The 24,459-nt window shown below is 39.0% G+C and overlaps 1 pseudogene; it reads right to left on the reverse strand.

Moving 5' to 3' along the window:
- Positions 1 to 3,540: 3,540 nt before the first annotated feature.
- LOC128591351 (tubulin beta chain-like) lies at positions 3,541 to 8,370 on the reverse strand (annotated as a pseudogene).
- Between the last annotated feature and the right edge of the window lie 16,089 nt (positions 8,371 to 24,459).

Consider the following 24,459-nt stretch of genomic DNA (forward strand, 5'->3'; position numbering starts at 1 on the left):
AACTAAGCAATGGACTCTCACAAAATAAGACGAATAGAGTACTACCACACTTATCAATTATCTCAATAAATGTTAATGGCTTGAATTCCCCACTGAAGAGACAAAAAGGGGTAGTTGAGGAAGAGACAAAAGGTTATGGTGGGGGGAAAGCAGAAAGAGGGACGGAGGGAGAGGGATGGGGCCTTGGTGTGTGTCACACTTTATGGGGGCAAGACATGATTGCAAGAGGGACTTTACCTAACAATTACAATCAGTGTAACTGGGCTTATTGTACCCTCAATGAATCCCCAACAATAAAAAAAAAAAAAAGAATTTGGGGACCTATACGTATTTGGGAAAGACCCCAGGAAGCAGGAGTAAGGGTGTGGGAAAAGCTGGGGATAAAGAAAAATCCAATGTAAGGAAATGTTTTCAGGGTTTTTATAGTAGGAAACATGGATTTGGTTCTCCTAGAACCTTCTGGAAGCATTCTTCCCAGAAGTACCTTCTTGTGGGATAGGAGTCAGAGACATGTATCCAACCCTTTTCATTTCCCCTTGGGGTGAGAGGTATCCCTTAGAGTAACCATCAGACTGTGCTTGCACATGGGCTGCACAGGTTTTTATGACATCAGAAAAGGCATTTTTGCAGAAAGCAGAAAGATGAGTTGACATGTTCTTGATGTGAGACACTGTGTCTTGATGTGAGACACAACCTGAGGATAGTGATTCATGTGGATTTTAGATGAGGTGTTTGAAGGTGCTGAAGGTGATAAGCTGAGGTACACCAGAGGTGCTGCCATAAAATCAGGATATGATAGTTCACAGGAATTGGAGTAGAAGGCCAGAGTTTTGGTCCATAATTATGCTTAGTAACCATGGCTAAGGCATTTACTCCAAGATTTAGTTTTCTCATATGTAAAATGAAGATAATGTCATTAGGTGACACTCGTATGGAAGATACAGAGCCAAGGACACCAAGTCATTAGGAGAGGTGAACTGGCTGGCTGCCCAGGGGGCCTCCGGAGAAGGCATTTACCACAGTGAATTCACCACCATCTAGGAAGATTAGAGTTGTCTTGGGAATGGAATCTTCTATTCAAGCAAGACTTGTTAATCAAATTTATAAAGACTGATCTATAAACCAGCATAAATATTTACTAATTTGGAATGATAAATGTGAAAGTCACTGAGAATGGATAGTGCTATTGTTTGGTTAGGCCATATTGTCTTTGCAGGCAAGCTATTTTGGAAGTTCAAAGTCAGACTGTTGTGGAAATAGGACCCAAATAAAGGTAGCTGGTTACATGGTTGAATTTTTGAGCACCACGTGAAGGGTAGCTTGATGTAGCCTCTTCTCCTCTAGGAATAGTCCTTTCCCTTAAATAGGCAAATGCCACCATCAGCTTCTCTGACTTGTGCAGTTACCTTCATTATAAATGACCTAGGCACAGGCAAAAATCTTCAGACTTGCCTTAGGAATGTCTGGAATACAACTGACTTCTATAAATCAGCTTTGCATATCTTTGTCCCTACACACTGTATTGATTTTGCAGTACAACTCTCTGAGGGAAACTTCTTTCTTTTAACCAACCTCTTTAGGGGACAACTCATCCACTACGCTGCCTGACAGGGTTATTGTAGAGTTTAAATGACATTGTTAAACTGATAAATACTGTGAGTTACTCTTGACACTACTCGATTATGGAACCCAGTAAGTAATAATGGGCTCTGGCAAGAAGAGGAATGAGTTTGATAACTAATGAAACGGAAAAGTACTTCCAGAAATTTCTTTTTTTATTGAAGAGTTAAATGACTTTTGTAATCACGAATAAAAGAGCTCATGTTATTTTGGATTTTTATCGGATAAATGCTATGTTTAAAACTAGAGTAGTGTTAATCAAATTACAAATTGATCTCAAAAACATCGTGAAGGATTTTATTAGGAATTGTTAAGGGAAAGCAATACTTGTAAGTTTGGTTAATTCAACATAAAATATATTTTTTAACTTATTGAACATAAGAAATAATTTTTAAAAGTTATGTATTAAAAAAAATATCACTAACCTGGAAATCAGGAGGCTAGAACACGGCCTTGTTCCGTTCACAAAAACATTGTTTGACTTTGGCTAATTACCTCTCTAGGATTCAAGTTTCCTCAACTATAAAAAGAGAACTAGTTGAGTTAATTCTATGTATATTTTAGGTCCAAACATTTTTCTGTACAAGTAAGTAGAGATACAATAGGATTCGATAACTTTTAAAGTTGTGAATATTTTAGAGGAAAGTTAAGCGATGGGAAGAGCTTCAATTGTAAAAGGGAAATTGCTACCCTGTATTCCAGAAAGTTACAGTCTAACATTTTCAATTTTGGGACAGAAAATACTTGAAGTTCATAGGAAGCTCCTAATTATGGTGACCAACCACCAACCATCTCAGTTTCCCTGGAACTAAGTAGTTTCTCAGGAAGCAAGACTTTCACTATTAAATTGGGGAAAGTCTAGAGCAAAATGGGACAAGTTGGCTTCCGTTCTTCCAACATGTAATCCATGTTATTTCAGTATGGGTTCTAAGCTGCTCCCTGTGTTGATGACAGCCACATGTTACAAATAGTAGCTATTAATCAACTTTAAGCCCCTACAAATGATGCTCCTTAAAGGCATGCAACATTTAGGTGATTAGAATGGAGTTTTAAAGTCACAAGCTGTAGAATGTGCAGAAAGGAAAGCAGACTATGAAACAAAAGGTCAGAGGCAAGCTTTCGCTCAGTGTTTTGTATCCAATAATCTGTTCATTGGTATCTTCAGTATTAGTGAGTACACCCTCTGTGTGAAGCACAGTGCTAGTCTCTGGGAACTAGAATAAATGAGCAAAATACACATAAAAGAACAGGAGCAATTGTCACATGGAATTTATTTTAATCTCCCTTGCTGTTATTAAACATGTCTTCCCATTCCTTTTCCAGAGATTGTCCTGTAAGTGCCTTGCACATCTTAGTTCTGAGCCCAGGGCCTAGTACTTGGTAGGCACCCCAGAAATATTCATTGAATTGAATTTCTGTTATCCTTTTTGTTCTTTCTGCCTTTAAAACAAACAAACAATGCCTCATTTTCCCTTATTTGTCTCAAATGATTCTACTAATATTTTTTCTCTAAGACCTCAAAGCACTTGGCAAACATTTTCCAAAATCTTTATAGCCTGTCTCTGAAATAGATAAGAAGTACCCTGATAGAAATTGTACCCATCACTGGCCATGATCTCTTCTGGTTCTCTTATATCCTATTACTGATGGGTCATTTGAGCTTCCACAGCAGGTCAGGATACAGTTTAATCGTTCTCATGGTTCATTTTGGGCATCTGCAGGGCAGTAGACTCAGGAAATATGTGGACTTCAAAGGCACTTATTGGAGGCAAATTCAGATCAAAGCAAACAGCACAGTAAATACCGAGTGTAGGGCTTGTGTTCCACAGCACAGGGCCTGTAAAGGTCTCCTGAGGACGGAAGCCAGAAAGAGCCACCTGGAGTTGTAATTTTCCAGTCCTTCTGGAGATTTAGGTGAGGTCATTGCTGTTGATTCCATTTTGGAGTTTGGCAGCAGGAAGGGATCTTGGGATTTAACAATGTCCGAGTGTCATTACACTGAAAATAGGACAAAATAGTAAGACATTTATGACAAGGCTATTTGCTCTTTGCATAATGTCTGGAATTGGAGAGCTAAAAATATTACTAAGTTAAAAAAAATCCCTAATTAATTCTCATCACATTCCAGTAAGATAGATGAGAGATTTTTTTTTTTTAATAGAAAGGGCAACTGAAAATTTTAGTAATCATTGAGGGTTACACATCAAATTAACAGCAGCAATATACTCACACAGACTCTAGTAGAACCACCACAACATATTTCTTGGCCTCTGCAGGTTGAGCATATTTGAAACTATCTGAGCTGTTGGACTTTGCTCAGATTGTAGGGTTATAAACCATACAGTAGGTACACTGTTTTATTTAATTATCCATCAGTGTGATCTGATATATAGGAAGCAGTTTGTGGATAGATGTGTCTTTTTGCAATCAGGCAAGCTCCTGCACGTGTAGGAGAAAATGTTCTTGAACCTGATTGGAAAATTAATTATCTTGTTAACAAATTATCCAGTCCTTCTTTGCGTATATAGGAGTGTGTGCATATGTATGCATCTAAGTGTATCTCTGTGTTATCTAGGTTTATTATAGGTCATGAATAACTATTACAAAAGAAAAGTAGATATAATTCTTCAGGGTCTTGATAAGAAAAATGCAATAAGAAGCAATTAGCTCAGGTATTATTTGGCCACTACTTTGGAGACATATCTTATTTCAAAAATAGTCTTTATCTATCTATCTATTATTCACATGGTTCAAAAATCACAAAGTATAAAAAAGATCATAGTTACAAGTCTCCCTCCTATTCCTCGTTCCCTGTCTGCCAAAACAATTCAGTCACAGGTAACCATTCTTAATTTCTTACATCCAAATTTTCAGAGTTTTAAAACATTTTTGTAAAAGCCAGTTAAAATACAGTTTCTCTCTTCCTCCCTTTTACACAAAAAACACATTACGTACATTCTGCTGTAGCTTGTTTTCTTCACCCAACAAAGTGATCTTGTGTTAGCAGCATGTAGACAGTTTCCTGACTATTTTTCTGGCTATATGATACATCATTTTTGGGTCAGTGTTTTTCTTTCTTTATTTATTTTTTATTGTTTGGGATTCATTGAGGGTATAAAGAGTTAGTTTACACTGATTGCATTTGTTAAATTAAGTCCCTCTTATAATGGTGTCCCGCCCCCAAGAGCTGTGCCATACACCGTGTAGATCAGTGTTTTTCAAATTTAGTGTGTATCCTAATTACCTGGAGTACTTACTAAAATATAGATTGTTGAGCTCTATTCTCAAGTCTCTGATTCAAGAGGTTTAGGGTCTGAGAATTCACTTTTCTATTAAATTCCCAGGAGATGCTGATGGTTTTTCTGAGGACCACACTTTGAGAACTACTCTAGATGTGCTATATATAACATGTTTAGTCTATTGATAGACAACAGAGATTTTTTAAACTTCTTTCTTTTGCAAACTATGCAGCAATGAGAGAACAAGGAATAGAATCTTATTCTTTTTTTTTTTTTTCAATTCCCATTTATTTTTGCCTCTTGGAGAAAAGTCATCTTTTTAATATGAAAAAAAAAAGCAGCAAGTTCAACACAAAACAGAAATCTGAAGCATAGAATGGACAAAAACAAGGGTAGGGAGAAAACAGCAACAGCAAAAGGAAGACATGAGATGTTGTAAAAAAAAAAGGGGGGGTGTCCCATCCTCTTTTTGGGGAATGACTCATTTAGGTGACAGTGTATACCTTCCCACAGAAGTTAGGGATGTTATTACTTCTTTGTGGGTAAGAAAAGGTGGATATGGGGAAGACATTTCTGGAGGCCTGGAGACTAAGGCTTGTCTCTCTACTCTGATCCCCTTCTCCAATCAGAGGAAAGGAAGGAATCCACTGCATGAGTGAGGTGAGGGCGAGAGGGGAGCATCCCACTTGACCAAATGGGGTGGAACCCTCCAAAGGACAGAGCTGGGAGATTGAAAATGGAGACAATACTGTTAACACCTCCTTGAAGCTGAGAGATGGAACCTGCAAACACCTCAAAGTTATTACTTAATAGCCTGGATTTCCTTTTCTAAAACTAATCTAGAACGGAAAATTCCATCCTTTTTTTGTAGTGACTTCTATCTGCTACCTTATATCCCCTCACTGCCCTTGCTAGGACTTGGTCTTAGGAGGATGGTTATCATCTGAATTTTCGGCACCTTGTTGGTTCTAAATGGCATATGGATGAGACCCAGCTTCTTAAAGAATTATTTTATAAACAGAAGGAAACACTAACTAGAAAGATGCTAGGAATGGGCACAAGAAGGAAATATGGAGTTAGCCAGAATGCAGAAATTTGGGTTTCCTAGAGTGGAAAGAGAGAGGAGACATTCAACCAAGTATTTATTGAATGCCTACTAAGTGCTAGGCACTGTTCTTGACACCCCTCAAAGGATAAAAAGTAAGGCAGCAAACACAAATTCTGAGGGAGACAAAAAAGGGTAGTTGAGGAAGAGGGCTAAGGTGATTGAGAAGCCTGAGGTGATAGAGGCTGTGCCTTAAGGCCTCCTCTTCATCCTCCTCCTCCAAACCTCCTCTGCCGCACCCACGGCATATAGCCGTAGTGAGGCAGTGCTGTCCGCGTTACAGAACGACGGGAAGGTGGTTCGTGCTCCCCGGAGCTTTGCCCCCAGCGCCCCCAGTATGCACAGCATCAGAAATGTTGCCTAGCATACTCAGTTACCCGCTTAAGTTTAAAGATTGTGGCGTCTACTCATGTGTTTGTCATCCTGTACCAGAAGTCTGTTTGTTCTGATAAATTGTCAATATGTACTTTCCTAAGAATGAGCACAATGCACTACTAATCCAGATAAAGCACAGCCTTGTGAGCTGCTAAAGATGTTTTCCCACCAGTGAGCTAAGACGATAAGCCCAAGGACATGAAATACAAATTATCTACATAAGTTACAAAGTCACTGAAACACATCCACCCACCATAAAGTCCTGTTCAGAACATCTTGTTTCACCAACTGTCACACATAATAAAAATCAATAGGAAAAATAATACTTGTCAAGGAATTTACTCTAAATCAAAATTATAATTATCAATAACAATAAGATCAAATAGTAAATGTAGAATTAGTCAAGCATTAACGTAAAGAAGATGTTAAGCTGTTCTAAAAAGATAATAAGAAACTGAGATAGGAGGAAGCGGGCAGAGTTGACTAATAACCACCACCCTCCGGAAGCGGAACTTTAAAACATAACAATGCATGATAAATCACACTTGTAAACGCAAAGATAACCCGCGCACGTAAGCGGAAAGATTGCATTATGTAAGCTCTGTAAAAATGTATAAATACCAACATGTGAACCCAGTAAATTTACAGCTGCATACTTCACCCGTGGTGTGCCAGACTGTCTTTCCTGCGCCGACCTCTCAACTTTCCTCGTTCCTTCTCCCTGCACTCCCTCGGACTGAAGGCCACCGACAGGGCGGTCCGTAGCACTCCTCCTCTTCTGCGGTGGCATCCTAGTATGCTGAACAAGGTCATTCATGTTGCTCAGCCTCTGTGAACTCCATCTTGTCCATGCTCTCTCCTGTGTACCAGTGGAGAAGGGCCTTCCCATGGAACATGGCGTGAACCACTCTGAGATGTGCTTGAAGAGCTCCTGGATGGTCATGCTGTTGCCAATGAAGATGACTATCATCTTGAAACCACAACATGGGATGTTGCAGCCCTCCTGACATAATTGGGGATCCATTCCTCGAAGTAGCTGCTATTTTTGTTCTGCACATTGAGCATCTGCTCATCTACCTCCTGCACGGACATCTATCCATGAGAGACGGTAACCATGGTGAGGTACTGGCCATCAGGCAGCCATCATATTTTTGGCATCAAAGGCCTGCTGGATGAGTTCAGGTACAGTGAGAACCCAATACTGCTGGTTCCCAAGGCTGGTGAAAGGAGCAAAGCCAGGCATGAAGAAGTGGAGATGTGAGAAGGGCCCCATCTTGACTGTTAGCTTGTGGAGGTCAACACTGAGCTGGCCCGGGAAATGGAGACAGGTGGTTACACCATTCATGGTGACTGAGATGAGGTGGTTCAGGTCTCTGTAAGTTGGCATGGTTAGCTTGAAGGTGAGGAAGCAGATGTTTTAAAGAGCTTCCTTGTCAATGCAGTAGGTTTCATCAGTGTTCTCTACCAACTGATGGACGGAGAGGGTGGTGTTGTAGGGTTCAACCATGGTGTCAGACACTTTGGATAAGGGCATCACACCGAAGGTATTCATGATGCAGTCAGGATCCTTTTCTCAGATGTTGCTGTTAAGGAGCGTGCCAATTACACAGCCTGTGCTCTATCCATTGAGTGTGTCAGCTGGAAGTACTGTCCGCAGTCACAGCTCTTGGCCTCTTTCTGTACCACATCCAGGACTGAATCAACCAGCTCATCCCCTTCTGAATAGTGGCCCTGGGCCTACAGTTGTTGCCTGCTCCAGACTGACCGGAGATAAAGTTGTCTTGTCTAAAGCTTTGGTCAAAAGGACCTGAGTCAACAGAGTCCATGGTCTCAAGTTCTGGATCCACCAGGAGAGCATGAGGATCATATTGGCTGCCTGTGGTTTCATCATAGTACACAGAGATTTGGGCTAGCTGCAGACTGCTATCCCCATGGTGGGAACCAGTGGGGTCAATATCATGTTCATCCACTGGTCACCTCCCAGAACTTGGCACCTATTTGGTTGCCACACTGACTGGCCTGGATGTACATATTTCCCTCATGGTTAAAATTTATTTTAATTTTTTGCTTGCCTTAAGGTATGTATAGGACAAAAAATGTTGTTTTTTTGTTTTTGTTTTTTCTCTGCTTGTGTCAGCTGAAAGTATGGAATGTGCTCCGAAGCTGGAACAGCAAGGTTTGAAAACACTGACAGGAAGGTTGTGAGAGGTTAAAATCATTTTCTTATACTGTTTCAAATAGGAATAGATATTTATATAGGATTAATTTCTAAAAGTGGATTTTCTTTACTTTCCTTTTTTTATTGGAAAACAAGCATAGTTTAAAAAAGTGGATTTTCTGATTTGAGGATTATGTACACTTGTAATCTTGATGTAGTGTCAAATTAGTGGTGGTTCTAATTTACACTTTTACCAACAATATATAAAAGTGCCTATTGTACCACACCAAAAGAGTCTTTATAAAATAATTATTTTGTTGATTTAATAGGTAGAAATGGTTTTAATTTGTATTTATCTATTCATGTAATTGAGAACAGTTTGTAATTCTTCTTTGAAATTCACTGTCTAGAGTAAATTACATAATTGTTCCAGATCCCAATTTCTTTATTTGTAAAATGGAAATATTAATAATTCTTAAAAATTAGGCAGCCCAAACTGCTATGGCCCCATGACTTTATTTTGATCCTAAACAATTTTACTTTAAACCATCACACAATTTTATTTATTGTCCATTTATTTATTCATTAAATAATTATTTAGCACCTACAATCTATTAAATACAGGGGGTAAAAATGTGATAACATTATTACTGAGGGATTTATTGGCTATTAGAAAATAACAGCAGGCAAAAATTTATGTTAAAATAAAATGATGGCTATAATGAAGGTCCCTAAAAAGCCCATGAGAAAGAAAACCTAACTCTGTTTGGGGGTACAGGGGAAAATGTCATGCAGAAGATAGCTTTGAACTAACATTTAATGATGAGGAGGAGTTTGCCAGGTGGGCTGTGGGAGAGAGTGTCCTTGACAGAAGAACAATTTGTGCTACACCAAAGAAGCAGGGAAAATAATGGGTATTCAGTGAACTATTGTGATGTTGATGCTTAAAAAGCAGGGATAGGAGAAGGGCCATTCTGATGTTCTTCACATCTGGGGTGAGAGAAGGGCCTCAATCCCTTCTAATTATCTCATTTCATACACTAGACTATAATATAAACGTTTCACTCATAGTTCCAGTAGCTGATTTTCTCTCTATTACTTCTTTCATCTAGTCCTCTTCTGACCATGGCATTTGTGGGTTAGACCCTTATTTTCCCAAATGAAGATGTATTTAGGGCCTTGCTGCATGAGCTTGCCAATTTAATGTTCCATCCACCACCACCACATAATTCTTAATGAAAGAGTCAGGGGTTAATAACAAAAATAACAGAGGGAATATATCTTGTGCTATAACTTTAAGAGTGTATCTTGTCAAGGACTATTTGCAGAAATAGGGAGATGCTCAAAACATCTCATTGAGAAAAGAGAGTGGTTGTAAAGTGTCTAATGAGATAGCAAGAGTTGTTTCTGTTATTTTTCACTTTTCATACATAAATCTATCTACAAATCATATTAATATATCTATCCTATATATTTGGCTATCTAATGCTTAGCTGTATCTAATGCTTGGCTGCCTTAGTTGTATCATCTATTCCACCACTGGGGGGATGTACCATAATTTGGCTGTTTATTCTATTTTTAGACATTAGGGTTTGTACATTTTTATAAGCAGCAATAAAATAAATCATAAACGGAGTTTGTATTAGTCCATTTTGTGCTGCTCTAACAAAATACTACAGATGAGGTAATTTATAAAGAGCAAAATGTATTGGCTCACAGTTCTATAAGCTGGGAAGTTCCATACAAAGGAGCTGGCATCTGGCAGGGGTCTTCTTGCTGCATTATAACATGGCAGCAGGCATCAACTGGTGGAAGGGCAAGGGGGGTGGAGAGAAAGAGTGGGGGAAGTTACCCCCTTGATAAAGACATTCCATTCATGAGGGTGGAGGCTTCAGACCCTAAATACTTCTTAAAGATCCCACTTCCCAATGCCATCACAGTGGCAATTAAATTTCAACATGATTTTTGGAGGGCTAAATATTTAAACCATAACATTTTCCCCTTGCCTCCTAAACACATATTCTTCTCACATACAAAGTTTATTCCATCTCAGTAGGCCTCCAAGTTTTAACTCATTCCAGTATCAACTCAAACGTCCCAAGTTTAGAATCTCACCTAAATCAGATATGGGTGAGACTCAGGCATAATTCATCCTGAGACAAAACCCCTCCAGCTTATAAGCCTATGAAATGAAAACTAGGTATGTGCTTCCAAAATACAATGATGGGACAGGCACAGGAAAGACATTTCCATTCCAAAAGGGCGAAATAGGCAAGAAGAAAGGGTAACTAGCTCCCAGTAAGTTCATGTCAGGGTTAGGGGGAAACTTCCCTCTTTTCTCCAATGTTTGCTGGAAGGTCAACTCATGATTAAGGAAGGTTAATAACAGGAAGAGGTTTATTTACCGTATGTGTGGAGAGCATCACAGTGGGATCTGGACATTTTTATATTTCCATTTAGAGGGGTGGGAGAGATGAGGAATATAGATAATTCTATTTAGGGGCAAAAAGTGGTTGCTAGGACGGAGCCATGGATAAGGGAAAACAGATTGACTTATAAATGATTTTTCTTTGTGAATTAAATTAACCTTGAGAGACAGGTATTCTATTTAAAATTATTTGGGCCAGGTCTAGTTGCTTTCTTGATTTTCTTTCCTGTGATATAGTTGGGTAACAGAGAAGGGAAGGGAAGTTGATTGTTCTTTTGGTGGGTCTGTCTGGTTATGCAGATAGAAGGAAAGCCCCTTCCAAGGGCCTGTTGATCTCGAAGGGCCTTGAAGTCAAGGTACTCTTTATATCAAGAAGTCATATTTTTAGGAGAAATTTCATGACATCTTTTATTCAAAACCCAAAGGGTGAACAGCATTACGTCTTACATCTCGGGGATGATCTTCATCGACTCCATGTCCTGCCTCTGTAGGACACCCTGGAGTGGAACTTGGGCCCCCCGGGTCTCAGCCTGCAACTCCCAGTGGCTGGTGTTGCACTGGTAGCTTGAGGGTGCTGGGTTTTTCGATACTCCACCCTCTGTGGTTCACTAGGCATTGCTAAAGTGGGAACTCTCTGCATGACCTTGCATTAGCTTTAGGTTTTGGTCCAGCCTTCAGGCAGTCCTTTGAAATCTGGGTGGAGATAGCTGTGCCTCCACAGCCCACAAACTGTGTGCCTGCAGAATAAGCTCGCGTGGATGCTGCTGTGGCTTACTGGTGGTGCTGCCTGGAGTGGTGGCCTGAGCTGCACACAGGCTCACTTGTGCCACAACTATAGTGGCCGAGGAGCATTGTGCTGAACAGACAGCAAGATGGCCCTGGACAGTGAGCCCCTGGAGGGAACCCCGACCCCTGAACCCATTCTGTCGTCAGAGCTCTGGGCCTATGATGGAGGAGCTGTCTCTCTGTAATCTCTGCAGTACCTTTGGGGTGGTTGTCCCATTGTCTTCATGAATGGCATCTGGCTTCCTTCTTTTTTTTTTTAATTAAATTATGTACATTAATGCAATCATGGGGTACAATGTGCTGGTTTTATATACAATTTGAAATGTTTTCATCACACTGGTTAACATAGCCTTCACAGCATTTTCTTAGTTATTGTGTTAAGACATTTATATTCTACACATAGTAAATTTCACATTTATCTTGTAAGATGCACCGTAGGTGTGATCCCACCAATTACCCTCTCTTCACCCATCCTCCCCCCTCCCCTCTCTCTCCATTTTCCCCTTCTTCCTGGGCTTCCTTCTGTTTGTAGCGATCTTTTTATCAAAGGATCATTTGCCCGCACCTTTACATGCTTTTTCATTCTTTATATGGCTAGGCTGCAAATTTTTCAAATCTTTATATTCTGCTTCCCTTTTAATTACAAATTATATCTTTAAATATTTTTCTCTTCTTCCATTTTACTATAAAAGAGGCCATAGAGCACCTTCAATAGTTTGCTTAGAAATTTCTTTGGCCAGATATCCTAGCTCATTGCTCTTAAGTTCTGCTTTCCATAAAATCCGTGGGCAGGGACACAATTCAGCCATGTTCTTTGCCACTTCATGACAAGGATGACCTTTACTCTCCGGTTTCCGATACCTTGTACCTCATTTTCATCTAAGACTTCTCAGAATTGCCCTTACCATCCATATTTCTTCTTGCATTCTGGTCATGATTACTTAATTTCTAAGAAGTTTCAAACTTTTCCTTCATTTCTTGTCTTTTTCTGAGCCCTCACCAGAATCACATTTAGTGCTATATTTAGGAAAATAAAGGCTTTTTCTAACCTGCTCCTCCAAATGCTTCCAGCCTCTGCCCATTACCTAGTTCCAAAACTGCTTCCACATTTTCAGGTATTTGTTAAATAGCAACACCTCACTGGTACCAATTTTCTGTCTTTTTTTTTTTTGAGACGGTATCACTTTGTCACCCTGGGTAGAGTGTTGTGGTATCATAGTTCACAGCAACCTCAAATTCTTGGGCTCAAGTGATCCGCTTGCCTCAGCCTCCCACGTAGCTGGGACTACAGGCACCTGCCACAATGCCTGGCTATTTTTAGAGATGGGGTCTTGCTCTTGCTCAGGCAATCCACCCTACTCAGCCTCCCACAGTGCTAGGATTACAGGTATGAGCCAGTGTGCCCCACCCCCAATTTTCTGTCTTAACCCAGTTTGTGCTGCTATAACAAATTATTAAAGACTGGGCAATTCATGAAGAACAGAATTTAAGGGCTGAGTGTGGTGGCTCATGCCTATAATCCCAGCACTTGAGAGGCCGAGGTGGGTGGATTGCCTGAGCTCCCAAGTTCAAGGCCAGCCTGCGCCAGAGCAAGACCTCATCTCTAAAAATAGCTGTGTGTTGTGGCAGGTGCCTGTCATCCCAGCTACTTGGGAGGCTGAGGCAAAAGAATCACTTAAGCCCAAGAATTTGAGATTGCTGTGAGCTGTGACGCCACGGCACTGTACCGAGGGCTACAAAGTGAGACTGTATCTCAAAAACAAACAAACAAACAAACAAACAAACAAAAAAAAACCCAGACATTTATTGATTCCCAGTTCTGGAGGCTGAGAAGTCCATTATCAGGTGCTCACATCTGGTGAAGGTCTTCTTGCTTCATTGTAACATGGCAGAAGGCACCACAGGATGGAAGGGCAAAGAGAGGGCGAGACAGAATTAGAGGGGGAAAGGCCATGTCTGTGATAATGAATCCATTTCCATGATAATAGCCTTATTCCATTCACAAGGCCAGACCCCTCATGACCTAAACTCCTCTTAGTACTGTTACAAAAGCAACTAAATGAGTTTTGGAAGGGACATTCAAACCACACAGCAAAGTTTATTTGGATAGTGGGTAATGGATGAAGATTTTCTGTAATTAAAAAAAGTTATAGAAAAAGCCAAGTATATGAAAAATATTTTAGCTATAGCAGCATCAGTTCATAATGGTAACAGTAATACTTTTTAGCTATTTAATGTTGTATCTAGCTATCTAGCATTGCGTTGAGAGTCTGGTATGTTTTAGAGTTTGGGCTTCTTAGTTCTACAAAGCCCACAGTATAAATCTAGGTGTTATCAACTCTTTTTGACACATAGAAAGAAATTTTGTATTTTAATAGCAAATAATATGACATCCTTATGGGTTATAAGGTTTTGACTTCGTTTTCTTTGAGCTATTTTATACCTCTTTATAAATTGCAGGTAACTGATGGATACAAACTCTGTCTTGTATGGTAGAAACTTAATTGAGTTCTTCTCTTATTGTTACCTACTTATAAAGTGCACTTTAATCTGTCATCTTGCACAAGTTGTCAACCCTTATCAAGTTTTTAGTTCTTTCAGTTTTTTTTCATTATTTGGCCACGACACTCCAAAGTAACATATCCAACTGTCTTTCCTGACGTGGCATCACCAAGAAGTAAAACTTGACTGCTCAAGTGCTTTTTGGCCTTGTAGTTAACCTTTTCCCAAGATGTGAAGAAGCTCTGTGAGCTAAATCCAGATAACTTGACATATACCTTGAAGGACAGTCCATCCACAGGCTGGATTCTTCTCAAGATGTGCCATGGTGTGGGCCACTGAGGAAGCCTGGCAAAATGCCCAGGTCTATCCCGCCCCTATATGAGAGGCGACCAAGACTGTGGACAACATGACCAAGAATGTTGAAAATTTAGCTTCAAGAAACTCAATAAGCAATACTACAAAATGGAAAGATTTTTACCTCACAATCCCTAGGAATTTCCTGGGCTAGTTTAGTTTTTTTTTTTTCTTTCTAAATATCCCTGTTATGAGATGCCTACTCTTTAAGACCCTGAGACAACCAAATTTTGCTACCCCTTCTCAACAAACAATTCAAGTGTTTTTGCAGGAATAATACTAACAAGAGTCCTCAGGAGGCTGTTGCTTGGACTCTGGCTCACCCCACTCAGGAGTTTATGATTGCCACCAAATTGCTCAGCAATAAAATGGCATCTATTCATCTTGAACAAACGGGTGGACTGACAATATTGAACTTTACCTAAGCCCCACGCTTTTGGAAAACAGTGAGGGCTAAGAGCCCTCCCTTTTTCTGTTACAGGAAATGGCTTACTGTAATATGCTGCTATATCAGACATAGGAAAAACAAAGTCAGTTTCTTATGCTATACTTCCAAAGCACAGAACACTTTTGTGACCCCAGATGCATAGGGATATTCTCCATACACTAGCAATCAGTTCTGCAGCAGGTTCTCCAATAGACACAAGCTGGTGTCCTCTGATTCAATTCAATTCGGATACCATCTGCTTGGAGATAGCATCATATTTCACAGGTTGAGGGCTCAGCCCACAAGAGTGCTCCAAATTTCAGTTGCAAGTACTAGATTCTCACTTATGCTTCTGCCTGACCAGCCATAAATTAGGAGTTTGTATGACCTTCAACTCAGGTTTAATTAGTTAGCTCAAGAGCAAAGTATTGGGGAAGGAGACAGAACATCCATGCCTGCCTTGGGTGTGCCACCTTTCAGGAACCCTGTGTGTTTAGCTATTTGAAACCTTATTTCAACCCTGTCCTTGCGTGGGGCGGGGGGGAGTTATGGAGATTTCATTAAGTAGGCACGATTGATGAAATCATTGGCCATTGGTGATTAAGTTAACCTTCCACCTCTCTCCCCTTCTTGGAGGATGGGGGTGGGTTGAAATCATGCCTTGGTCTTTCCTGTGATCGTCTCCCATCCTGAGACTCTCCAGATGTCCACAGCCACCAGCCATCTCATTACTGTACAAAAGAAACTCTTACTACTCTGTGTTTTGGGAAACTGGACAAAGACCAAATATACAGGAGTGCATCACATAATGACGGAGGTAAATTGTGAGAAATGTGTCATTAGGTGATTTTGTCTTCGTGTGAAAATACAGTGTACTTATACAAACCAGTTGGTAGAACTTACTACACACCTGGGCTACATAGTATAGCCTTTTGCTCCTAAGCTGCAAACCTGTGCATCATGTTACTATACTAGATATTGTAAGCAGTTGTCATACAATGGTAAGTATTTGTGTATCTAAACATGGACAAAGTGTAGTAAAATATGATATAAAGGGTAAAAAATGGTACACCCTTATAGGGCACTTACCATGAATGGAGCCTACAGGACGGGAAGTTGCTCTGGGTGAGTCAGTAAGTGGTCAGTGAGTGCGAAGGCCTGGATTACTCCCGTATACCACTGAAGATTTTATAAACACTGTATACTTAGGCTACACTAAGTTTATAAAAAACATTTTTATTTCTTTAACACTAAATTAATTTTAGCTTACTGTAACTTTTTTACTTTTAATTTTTTTAAACTTTTGACTCTTTTGTAATAGCACATAGCTTAAAAAACAAACATTGTGTAGTTATACAAAAATATTTTTCTTTACGAATATATTATGTAAGGTATTTTGATTTTTAAAGTTTTCAATTTTTTTAATTTTTTTGTTGTTTTTAAAATTTACTTTTTATTGAGGTGCCACAGTTATGCATCCAACTGCCCAATTCTTTTTTTTTATTCTTAAATCATAGCTGTGTACATTAGTGCAATCGCCTGTACCCATTCTAAGATGCACCATAGATGTGGCCCCACCCTTTACCCTCCCTCCACCAAAACCTCCCCCCTCCCTTCCCCCTCCTTGGCCCTTTCCCTATAGTCTTGTGCTATAGTTGGGTTATAGTCTTCATGTGAAAGCTATAATTTAGATTCACAGTAGGGCTGAGTACATTGGATGCTTTTTCTTCCATTCCTGAGATACTTTGCTAAGAAGAATATGTTCCAGCTCCATCCATGTAAACATGAAAGAGGTAAAGTCTCCATCTTTCTTTAAGGCTGCATAATATTCCATGGTATACATGTACCACAATTTGCTAGTCCATTCGTGGGTCGATGGGCACTTGGACTTCTTCCATGACTTAGCAATTATAAATTGGGCTGCAATAAACATTCTGGTACAGATGTCTTTATTATATTGTGACTTTTTGTCTTCTGGGTATAAACCTAGTAAAGGAATCATAGGATTGAATGGCAGGTCTATTTTTAGGTCTCTAAGTATTCTCCAAACATCCTTCCAGAAGGAACGTATTAGTGTGCATTGCCACCAGCAGTGTTGAAGTGTGCCCTTTCCTCCACATCCATGCCAACATTTCTGGTTTTGGGATTTTGTTATGTGGGCTACTCTTACTGGGGTTAGGTGATATCTCAGAGTAGTTTTGATTTGCATTTCTCTGATGATTAAGGATGATGAGCTTTTTTTCATGTGTTTGTAGATTTTGCGTCGGTCTTCTTTAGAGAAGTTTCTCTTTAAGTCCCTTGCCCACCCTGAAATGGGGTCGCGTGTTCTTTTCTTGCTAATAAATTTGAGTTCTCTGTGAATTCTGGTTATTAGACCTTTATCGAAGGTACAACCTGCAAATATTTTCTCCCATTCTGAGGGCTGTCTGCTTGCTTTACTCACTATGTTCTTGGCTGTGCAGAAGCCTTTTAGTTTGATCAGGTACCAGTAGTGTATTTTTGATACTGCTTCAATTGCCTGGGGAGTCCTCCTCATAAAATATTCACCCAGGCCGATTCCTTCAAGAGTTTTCCCTGCACTTTCTTCAAGTATTTTTAAAGTTTCATGTCTTAAGTTTAAATCTTTTATCCAGTGAGAGTCTATCTTAGTTAATGGTGAAAGGTGTGGGTCCAGTGTTAGTCTTCTACAGGTTGCCAGTCAGTATACCCAGCACCATTTGTTAAATAGGGAATCTTTTCCCCACTGAATGTTTTTAATTGGCTTGTCAAAGATCAAATAACAGTAAGTAGCTGGATCCATCTCTTGGTTCTCTATTCTGTTCCAGACATCTACTTCTCTGCTTTTGTGCCAGTACTATGCTGTTTTGAACACTATGGATTTATAGTACAGTCTCAGGTCTGGTAGTGTGATTCCTCCTGCTTTGTTTTTATTGCTCAGTAATGTTTTTGCTATTCGAGGTCTTTTTCTGATTCCATATAAAACTAAGTATTATTTTTTCAAGATCTTTAAAATATGACAATGGAGCTTTGATAGAAATTGCATTAAAATTATATATTGCTTTGGGCAGTATGGACATTTTAACAATGTTGATTCTTCCCAGCCATGAGCATGGTATATTTTTCCATCTGTTAACATCTTTGGCTATTTCTTTTCTTAGAGTTTCATAGTTCTCTTTGTAGAGATCTTTCATGTCCTTTGTTAGGTATACGCCCAAATATTTCATCTTCTTTGGCACTACTGTGAAAGGAATAGAGTCCTTGACTGTTTTTTCGGCTTGGTTATTGTTGGTATATATAAAGGCTACAGATTTATGGGTGTTGATTTTGTAGCCTGAGACATTGCTATATTCCTTGATCACTTCTAAAAGTTTTGTAGTAGAATCCCTAGTGTTTTCCAGATATACGATCATGTCATCTGCGAAGAGTGAAAGTTTCATCTCTTCTGACCCTATGTGGATACCCTTGATTGCCTTTTCTTCCATAATTGCAATGGCTAAAACTTCCATTACAATGTTAAAGAGCAATGGAGACAATGGGCAACCTTGCCTGGTTCCTGATCTAAGTGGAAATGATTTTAAATTAACTCCATTCAATGTGATATTGGCTGTGGGTTTGCTGTAGATGGCCTCTATTTGTTTAAGAAATGTCCCTTCTATACCAATTTTCTTAAGTGCCCTGATCATGAAATGATGCTGGATATTATCAAAGGCTTTTTCTGCATCAATTGAAAGAATCATATGGTCTTTATTTTTAAGTTTGTTTATGTGTTGAATTACATTTATAGATTTATGTATATTGAACCAGCCTTGAGACCCTGGGATATATCCGACTTGGTCATGGTGTATAACTTTTTTGATGTGTTGTTGGATTCTGTTTGTTAGGATCTTATTGAGTATTTTAGCATCTATATTCATTAGTGATATTGGTCTATAATTTTCTTTTCTTGTTGGGTCTTTCCCTGGTTTGGGGATCAAGGTGATGTTTGCTTCGTAGAATGTGCTGGCTTGCAGTGCATCTTACAAGGGTATATGTGAATCTTAGTAAATGTGGAATGTAAAGGTCTTAGGAAAATAACTAAGAAAATGCCAGGAAAACTATGTTAACTAGTGTGATGAAAATGTGTCAAACAGTCTATGAACCAAGTATATGGTGCCCCATGATCATACTAATGCACACAGCTATGATTTAATAAAATAAATAAATAAATAAATAAATAAATAAATGAAATAATGTGCTGGGTAATAGTCCTTCTTTTTCTATATTTTAGAAGAGGTTTAGTAGTATAGGTACTAGTTCTTCTTTAAATGTTTGGTAGAATTCTGACATAAAGCCATCTGGTCCTGGGCTTTTCTTTTAGGGAGATTTTGTATAGTTGATGCTATTTCAGAACTTGATATAGGCCTTTTCAACATTTCCACTTAGTTCTGGCTAAGTCTTGGTAGGTGGCGTGCTTCCAGGTATTGGTCGATTTCTTTCAGATTTTCATATTTGGGAGAGTGGAGTTTCTTGTAGTATTCGTTAAGGATTTTTTGACTTTCTGAGTGGTCTGTTGTTATTTCATCATTACCATTTCTGATTGATGAAATTAGAGATTTTACTCTTTTTTTCCTGGTTAGGTTGGCCAAAGGTTTATCTATTTTATTGATCTTTTCAAAAAACCAGCTTTTAGATTTATTGATCTGTTGTATAATTCTTTTGTTTTCAATTTCATTTAATTCTGCTCTGGTTTTGGTTATTTTCTTCTGCTGCATTTGGGGTTGAAGTGTTCTTCTTTCTCCAGTTGCTTGCGATGTCCCATTAAGGTATTAACTTCCTCTCTTTCCATTTTCTTGAGGAAGGCTTGTAGTGCTATAAATTTCCATCTTAGGACTGCCTTTGCAGTATCCCAGAGGTTCTGGTAATTCGTGTCTTCATTGTTGTTTTGTTTTAAAAATATGGTGATTTCCTTCTTAATCTCGTCTGTAACCCATGTATCCTTCAGCATAAGGTTGTTTAGCTTCCATGTTTTTGTATGGATATGCAGGTTCCTGTTGTTATTGAGTTCAACTTTTATTCCATGATGGTCTGAGAAGATGCAAGGAATAATTTCTATTTTTTTAAATTTGCTGAGGTTAGATTTGTGGCCTAGGGTGTGGTCGATTTTGGAGTATGTTCCATGGGCTGATGAGAAGAATGTGTATTCAGTTTTTCTGGGATGAAATGTTCTGTAGATGTCTGTTAAGTCCAGATGTTGAATGGTTGAGTTTAAATCTAAAATTTCTTTGCTTAGCTTCTTTTTGGAGGATCTATCCAGGACTGCTAAAGGGGTGTTAAAATCTCCAACTACTATGGAAGTGGAGGAAATCGAGTTGCTCATGTCTGTTAGAGTTTCTCTTATAAATTGAGGTGCATTGTGGTTGGGTGCATAAATATTAATAATTGAGATCTCATCATATTGAATGTTATCTTTAACAAATATGAAGTGTCCATCCTTATCCTTAATTATTTTGGTTGGTTTAAAGTCTATTGCATCTGCGAACACGATTGCAATGCCTGCTTTTTTCTGCTTTCCATTTGCCTGGAACATAGATGACCATCCCTTCACCTTGAGTCTATATCTGTCTTTTAATGTAAGATGCAATTCTTGGATGCAGCAGATATCTGGCTTGAGTTTTTGTATCCAGTCTGCCAACCTGTGCCTCTTTAGAGGACAATTTAAACCATTCACATTAATTGAGAGTATTGATAAGCCTTTCGAGAGATTGGTGGACATTTTTATTTATTTATTTTTTTTGTAGAGACAGTCTCACTTTATGGCCCTCGGTAGAGTGCCATGGCCTCACACAGCTCACAGCAACCTCCAACTCCTGGGCTTAAACGATTCTCTTGCCTCAGCCTCCCGAGTAGCTGGGACTACAGGCACCCGCCAAAACGCCCAGCTATTTTTTGGTTGCAGTTTTGGCCGGGGCCGGGTTTGAACACGCCACCCTCGGTATATGGGGCCAGCGCCTTACCGACTGAGCCACAGGCGCCGCCCTGGACATTTTTAATCCTTTTGCGACTGTGGAAGTTGGAATTTGATCAAAAATTTTTTGGGTGGGTTTACTTCTGTGGTGGAGAATTATGCTGGTCTTTATGGAGGATAGGTCTAAGAATGTCCTGGAGAGCTTGTTTAGTTGTGGCAAATTTCCTCAACATGTGAATTTTTTTTTTTATTAAATCATAACTGTATACATTGATATGATCATGGGGCATCATACACTCGCTTCATAAACCATTTGACACATTTTTATCACAGTGGTTAACATAGCCTTTCCAGCATTATCTCAGTTATTGTGCCAAAACATTTACATTCTACCTTTACCAAGTTTCGCAAATACCCCTGTAAGATGCACCACAGGTGTGATCCCACCGATCCCCCTCCCTCTACCCACCCCCCCTTCCCACTTCCCCCTATTGTTAAGTTGTAGCTGGGTTATAGCTTTCATGTGAGAGTCCCAAATTAGTTTCATAGTAGGGCTGTGTACATTGGGTACTTTTTCTTCCATTCTTGGGATACTTTACTAAGAAGAATATGTTCCAGCTCCATCCATGTAAACATGAAAGAGGTAAAGTCTCCATCTTTCTTTAAGGCTGCATAGTATTCCATGGTATACATATACCACAATTTAGTAATCCATTCGTGGATCGATGGGCACTTGGGCTTTTTCCATGACTTAGCTATTATGAATGGGGCTGCAATAAACATTCTGGTACAAATATCTTTGTTATGTTGTGATTTTTGGTCTTCTGGGTATATGCCCAGCAGAGGAATTACAGGATTGAATGGCAGATCTATTTTTAGATCTCTGAGTGTTCTCCATATATCTTTCCAAAAGGAATGTATTAATTTGCATTCCCACCAGCAGTGCAGAAGTGTTCCCTTTTCTCCACATCCACGCCAACATCTCTGGTCTTGAGATTTTGTGATATAGGCTAGTCTCATTGGAGTTAGATGATATCTCAAAGTAGTTTTGATTTGCATTTCTCTGATGATTAAAGATGATGAGCATTTTTTCATATGTCTGAAGGCCGTGCGCCTGTCTTCTTCAGAGAAGTTTCTCTTCAAATCCCTTGCCCAGCCTGCGATGGGATCCCTTGTTTTTTTCTTGGTGATGCGTTTGAGTTCTCTGTGGATTCTGGTAATTAAACCTTTGTCAGAGATATACCCTGCAAATATCTTCTCCCATTCTGAGGGCTGTCTGCTTGCTCTGCTTACTGTGTTCTTAGCTGTGCAGAAGCTTTTTAGTTTGATCAAGTCCCAGTAGTGCATTTTTGAAGCTGCTTCAATTGCCCGGGGGGTTCTCCTCATGAAATACTCACCCAGACCAATTTCTTCAAGGGTTTTCCCTGCATTCTCCTCTAGTATTTTTATAGTTTCATGTCTTAAGTTTAAATCTTTAATCCAATGAGAGTCTATCTTAGCTAATGGTGAAAGGTGTGGGTCCAATTTCAGTCTTCTGCAGGTTGCCAGTCAGTTCACCCAGCACCATTTGTTAAATAGGGAATCTTTTCCCCACTGACTGTTTTTAATTGGCTTGTCAAAAATCAAATAGCGGTAAGTAGCTGGATTCATCTCTTGGTTCTCTATTCTGTTCCAGATATCTACTTCTCTGTTTTTGTGCCAATACCATGCTGTTTTGATCACTATCGATTTGTAGTAAAGTCTGAGGTCTGGTAGTGTGATTCCTCCTGTTTTGTTTTTATTTCTGAGTAATGTCTTGGCTATTCGAGGTTTTTTCTGATTCCATATAAAATGAAGTAATGTTTTTTCAAGATCTTTAAAATATGACAGTGGAGCTTTAATAGGGAGTGCGTTGAAATTATATATTGCTTTGGGTAATATGGACATTTTGATAATGTTGATTCTTCCCAGCCATGAGCATGGTATGTTTTTCCATTTGTTAACATTTTCAGCTATTTCTTTTCTTAGAGTTTCATAGTTCTCTTTATAGAGATTTTTCACGTCTTTTGTTAGGTAAATTCCCAAATATTTTATCTTCTTTGGCACTACTGTGAATGGTATAGAGTCCTTAACTGATTTTTCAATTTGACTGTTGTTGGTGTATATAAAGGCTACCGATTTATGAATGTTGATTTTGTAACCTGAGACGCTGCTGTATTCCTTGATCACTTCTAGGAGTTTTGTAGTAGAGTCCCTAGTGTTTTCCAGATACACAGCATATCATCTGCGAAGAGCAAGAGTTTGATCTCTTCTGACCCTATGTGGATACCCTTGATCGCCTTTTCTTCCCTAATTGCGGTGGCTAAAACTTCCATTACAATGTTGAAAAGCAATGGAGACAATGGGCAGCCTTGTCTGGTTCCTGATCTGAGTGGAAATGATTCCAATTTAACTCCATTCAATATGATATTGGCTGTGGGTTTGCTGTAGATAGCCTCTATCAGTTTAAGAAAAGTCCCTTCTAGACCAATTTTCTTGAGTGTTCTGATCATGAAGGGATTCTGGATATTATCAAAAGCTTTTTCTCCATCAATTGAGAGAATCATAGGGTCTTTGTTTTTTAATTTGTTTATGTGCTGAATTTCATTTATAGATTTACGTATATTGAACCACCTTGAGACCCTGGGATAAAACCAACTTGGTCATGATGTATAATTTGTTTGATGTGTTGCTGGATTCTGTTTGTTAGGATCTTGTTGAATATTTTGGCATCTATATTCATTATTGATATTGGTCTATAATTTTCTTGTTGGGTCTTTTCCTGGTTTGGGGATCAGGGTGATGTTTGCTTCATAGAACGTGTTGGGTAGTCTTCCTTCTATTTCTACATTTTGGAACAGGTTGAGTAATATAGGTATTAATTCCTCTTTAAAGGTTTGGTAGAATTCTGACATGAAACTATCTGGTCCCGGGCTTTTCTTTTTAGGGAGGTTTTGTATAGTTGATGCTATTTCTGAACTTGATATGGGTCTGTTCAGCATTTCCACTTGATTCTGGTTAAGTCTTGGAAGGTGGCGTGATTCCAAGTATCGGTCTATTTCCTTCAGATTTTCATATTTCTGAGAATAAAGTTTCTTGTAAAATTCATTGAGGATTTTTTGGATTTCTGATGAGTCTGTGGTTATTTCGTCTTTGTTGTTTCTGATTGATGATATTAGAGATTTTACTCTTTTTTTCCTGATTAGGTTGGCCAGAGGTTTATCTATTTTATTGACCTTTTCAAAAAACCAGCTTTTTGATTTATTGATCTGTTGTATTATTCTTTTGTTTTCAATTTCATTTAATTCTGCTCTAATTTTGGTTATTTCTTTTCTTCTACTGGGTTTGGGGTTGGAATGTTCTTCCTTTTCCAGTTGCGTGAGATGTCCCATTAAGTTGTTAACTTCCTCTCTTTCCGTTCTCTTGAGGAAGGCTTGCAGTGCTATAAATTTCCCTCTTAGAACTGCCTTTGTGGTGTCCCAGAGGTTCTGATATTTTGTGTC

The sequence above is a fragment of the Nycticebus coucang genome, chromosome 8 (assembly GCF_027406575.1).
Source record: "Nycticebus coucang isolate mNycCou1 chromosome 8, mNycCou1.pri, whole genome shotgun sequence".
Classification (NCBI taxonomy): Eukaryota; Metazoa; Chordata; class Mammalia; order Primates; family Lorisidae; genus Nycticebus; species Nycticebus coucang.